At 41.3% G+C, this 4827-nt stretch overlaps 1 protein-coding gene across 1 annotated transcript in view; it reads left to right on the top strand.

Annotated features, from left to right (window-relative positions):
• Nucleotides 1-764, top strand: part of NDUFB2 (NADH dehydrogenase (ubiquinone) 1 beta subcomplex, 2, 8kDa) — a 15283-nt gene extending 14519 nt beyond the window's left edge. The window contains exon 4 of the mRNA XM_012649777.1: nucleotides 693-764. The gene's annotated coding sequence lies outside the window, so the exon portion shown is untranslated. The remainder of the gene's footprint in view (nucleotides 1-692) is intronic.
• Nucleotides 765-4827: the final 4063 nt, after the last annotated feature.

The raw sequence follows: 4827 nt of genomic DNA, 5'->3' as shown, positions 1-4827 counted from the left end.
CACTGTGTTGTCCAGGCTGGTCTCCAGCTCCTGGCCTTTAGTGATCCTCCCTCCTTGGCCTCCCAAAGTGCTAGGATTATAGGCATGAGCCACCACACCTGGCCATAACATGTTTTTAAATTAATCTTTGCACTTTAATAATTGCCATCATTCAAAATGCCTTGGAAATTGTTTTAGGAAAGGAAGCATTATGTGATAGTTAAGTATTCCTATTAAATAATACTATTAGTATTGCCATTGTGATTTTAATTATTAGTAGCTTATTGGAATGAAAATTACAGCAGTTTTGAGGTCTCTAGGGAGGAGGAGGGTTGGGATAGAGTGTCACCAAAGGGCAGGCAGTTAACCTGTTCTGTAGTTTATTTTGTCGTTAGTTTTGCTTATGGACAGTCAGAAGTCTTGGTCCTTACTTGGCCTCCTGTTCCCTTGATATTAACATGTCTGCCAACACTAATCTCTTTCTGTCTTCGTACAGACGTCCCAATAATTCCCACACACAAGCGTTGACATTTTGTTTGAATGCCTGGACTGTAAACCCTTTGAGAGGAGGGTGGTTTTGCTTCTCTCCTTTACAAGGTTTCTCTCATGATCAGTGCTCAATAAATGCTTGAATAATTGAATAAATAAGAACTACAGATTTGAATTAGTGAACAGAAAAGTACTTAAAGCTTTCCACTTTTGTTTTCCTGCAGGAGCCAGGTGAGAATTTCAAGAAATTATGGACTTCATGTTGTACATTAAAGTTGAAAATTAAAATGGTTTGGTCAAGAATGAGGAATGGAGTTACGATGCTTCTGATGATGCAACCACCCTTTATGGATTATTATTATTTTTTGCTTCACCTGCTGTTCTAAATGGTTTATAGAGCCTTTCAGCTGGTCCTCTTGGGTACCCTGTGATGTAGGTAGGTGTTAGCTCCATTTATCAATGAGGACCTCGAGGCTCCAAGGGATGAAATTACTTGCTTAGTACCACACACTGGTTAGCGGTAAGGTTAGGGACTCCAAAGCTCATGCTTAACTACAGTGCTGCACACCTCCTCCTTAGCTGATATCACAGGCATTTGTGTGCTGACAGTTAATGTGAAAACTCTTGCAGTTTATCTGCTGCAGGTGGATTCTTGCCCTGAGTATACAGAGGTTAGAGGTCAGCGCAGTCCATTTCTTGTTGAAGTAGCTCCTGTGGGCTGACCATTATATTGAGTAACCATTGTGGAACTCTTAAATCATACTTCTAATTAGGAATTCTTAGGGCCAGAGGAATAGGAGACAGGGGTGAAACAGGATTTTTCACTTTTTCTAAAATTTATTTCAAAGTACTTTCCAACTTTCTATAGCATCACAATTATGAAAGTAGATAGGACAGAATTTTCTTCCATCCAGTTATCTTTGGTGTAGAGTAGCTTGATGACTTGTCCCAAAAGCATAACTTTTTTTTTTTCCTTCCTCTCTTTAAAGAAACCGGGTCTCACTGTATTGCCCAGGCTGGTCTCAAACTCTGGGCCTGAAGTGATCCTCCTGCCTCAGCCCCCTGAGTAGCTGGGACTAAAGGCATGAGCCATCATGCCCAGTAACTTTTTTTCTAACTTAGGTTTTTAACCACCTACACATTGGGAATACAGTGCTGAAGAAGACAGATAAGATTCTGTTCTTACAGAACTGAAGATTTTAGAAAGGGAAGACAGGAAGTCACTAACCACATGAGATTTACTGAGTGCTGCGGAGGAAATATCACTGGGCGAAGTGCTGGAGATGGGTGAGGTGGGCGTATTGGCCCTCTAGGTGCTCAGGGAAGCATTTGAGCTTAATCCTGAACAAGGAGGAGCCCGTTGTGTGAGGGTCTGAGGGAAGAGTGTTCTGGGAACAAGAAACAGCAAGAGTCAAGGTCTAGGGTAGGACTGCAGTTGCTGTGTTTAAGGAACAAAGTCCCAGGACAGCTCCTGCGAGTGAGGAGTGGGTGAGACTCGATGTTAGTAGGTCATGGTCACAGGTTTAGATTTTATGTGAAATGCAGTGAACAACCTCTGGCAGGGGTTTAAACGGGTGTGATGCCATGGGATTTCCTAGGGTGGAGTTTTCTATTCCACCTTTAGTTCTTTTCAGTTGTCACAGAGGGGGTACGATGGCAGCTGAAGCAAGTGGAACAGCCGTACCCTCCCCCACTGCCAGCCCCAGCAGGCCTGTGCCCGTTGCAAGGGTGTTTCCTCACCTGTGTAAGGGTGAGCTGTGTCAGCCGATAGAGAGATGTCTAAGTCCTTACTTTAAAAACCATCACTTCTCTTTGTACTTTTTAGGTTTAATTTTTGTTGTCCTCCCCCTTCCCCCCCCAACATTCATAAAGGTTTTTTTTGGAAAGAAAATAATCGACAACAGTGAACCGAAGTAGGGGAATCCCATTAGCTCTTTTCCTTAGAAATAAGAGTTGCTCGACTTGAATTAAAAGGTAACTTTTAACTAGCATTCTTTTGTTTAAAGAATATGGAGGCCACATTGGAATCCTCTTTTCCGTGCACAGGCCATGAAACCAATTTGAACTGATGCAGGAAATTGTTCCCAGCCTTCTCAAAGGAACCAGACTGCCCCCTGCTGTATATCGTGTGGGAAAATAGTTAAATGGAAAAGGGTCCCAAAGAGATGTTAAATACATTTGATTGATAGCTATGTATATAATAGTTAAAGGAATAGCAAACACTTACAAATGTCAGGTTGCTGTGTTTCCTGGTTCTTATCTCAGTATCGAAGAATGGTTACTGAGACTGAGTTGAGGGAATAAATGAGCAGGCCAAGCAGACACAAGCGAGCCAAACACCAAGATTTATTAAGCACCATATGTTCCTGAGCGGTAACGGTTCTATGTCCGTGAGCGGAGACATCCCTGAGTTTCTAATACACACGTACTTTCATATGATAAATGAACTGCCCCTCCTTTCTTTAGATGGAGTTTCAATTTCCCGCCCTTGGATGATTGACAGGTTTTCTTACATAACTCCCTTAGTCTGTGTGCATGCGTCCTCCCAGAATCCTTCATGAGGACACCTAAAACCCGCTAATGTGCATACTCCAGTTTACCCCGTTTGTGGCCTTGACCATCATCTCCAGTTTGTGGTTTCTCTACCTCTTTCTGGTTGGTCAGTTCATACATCCTCTTATCCTAGACAAAACATCTGTTCCTCTCCCTCCTTATCCCTGCCTAACACCATGGGACAGGCACTGTTAACACTTCACATGTGTTAATTTATCAAATCTTTACCTTATTATTTCTACTTTATAGATGAAGTTTAGCTGTGGATGGAGGAGGTGATTTGCTTAACTCATACAGCTAGTTAGTGGGAGAGCTGAGGTTCAAATCCTGGCTGGCTGGCTCTAGGTGGAGTCAGTTTTATCTGAGTTAGCACAGCGTGGTGTAAACCTTTTTGATCACAACTTACTATAATAATTAATTTTGTAAGTGACCTAGTATATAAATATGCTTGCGTACATATGTATCTAATCAACCCAAAAGTTTTATGAAATGGTACTCATTGTGATGCACATTTTTTATTCTATTCTACATACTTAAAGAATGGCCAGTTGAAAACCCCTAAGCTGATTTTACTACCCATTAATGGGTCTCAACCTGCAGTTTGAAAAACGGGCATAGTGCTTCCAGACCTCTGGCTCTGGAGTCAGACTTGCTGGTATGACTAGTAGCTCTACCATTTACTTGCTGTGAATTTGGGCAAATTATTTATTTTGATCTGTGCCTTAATTTCCTCATTTGTAAAATGGATTAAATGAATTAACACATAAAGCACATAGGACTGCTCCTGGCATGAAGGAAATACTCTCTAAATGGAAGCAATTGTTATTTCTAGACCATTGGGTCTAAGCTAAGTTTACAGTGACCCTGGAATCCCAGTATGATTTTTATAGAAAAGCCTCCATGTGGAGCTAGACTAAGCTGTAACTAGATGTTCCAGCAGACGCAGTGCCACCTTCCCCTCTGTCAACAACAAGCCAGAGCAAAACAAACATATTTAGGATATCTTCCTCTCTTCCTGATGATGTACTTCCTTTGAAGTACATTCAAAGTAAGTTTTAGGGTGTGGCCTAGGAGATGCAGAGCTGTGGGATATTAAATGGAAAGGTAGGTGGTGAAGTATTAATGGCAATAGAGAAGATCAAGTGTCAAATTTTAGCACACATATTTGTAACTTTACTAGTTTCCTATGGAACCTTAATACCACAGTTAGTTGTCTAATAAAGTTGTGACAAGAGAGGTACTATATAAGGAACATCTGTTACATTCACGCATCGGAAAGATACAGAAGTCGTCTTAATCTACTGGGTCTGAGAACTAGTTTGTAGAAGAGGTTGACCCTGTCATCTGCTGCCACCATTAGGAGCATCAGTGGGACACCAGTGTGCAGTGTCAAGGAAATGGGAGCTGCCTGAGCTGGTGTGTTGACTTGCCTCAGTAGCTGGGCTTTTGCCTTTTGTCACCTGTCCCAGCAGTGGCTTACCTGATTGGTGAAGATAGCAGGGACAAGTGGAGTTTGCCTAGCACAATATCCATTTTCAGCTGCAAACTTACTGTCATGGAGTCAGCACCTGTTTCTTCTATCCAAGTCTCACAACCATCATGACAATAAAATTATATATGATGTATATATAAAAATATCCATAAATAGATGGAGCTTGGGATATTAAATGGAAAGGTAGGTGGTGAATTATTGATGGCAATAAAGAAGATCTAGTGTCATTGTAGCACACACATTTGTAACTTTACTAGTTTCCTGTGGAAACTTAATACAATTAGTTGTCTATTTAATAAAGTTATGTGACAAGA

This window comes from Propithecus coquereli, unplaced genomic scaffold (genome assembly GCF_000956105.1).
Source record: "Propithecus coquereli isolate 6110/MARCELLA unplaced genomic scaffold, Pcoq_1.0 Scaffold302, whole genome shotgun sequence".
Taxonomy (NCBI): Eukaryota; Metazoa; Chordata; class Mammalia; order Primates; family Indriidae; genus Propithecus; species Propithecus coquereli.
The sequence above is the reverse complement of the archived record's forward strand: the minus strand, read 5'-3'. Positions and strand labels throughout refer to the sequence as shown.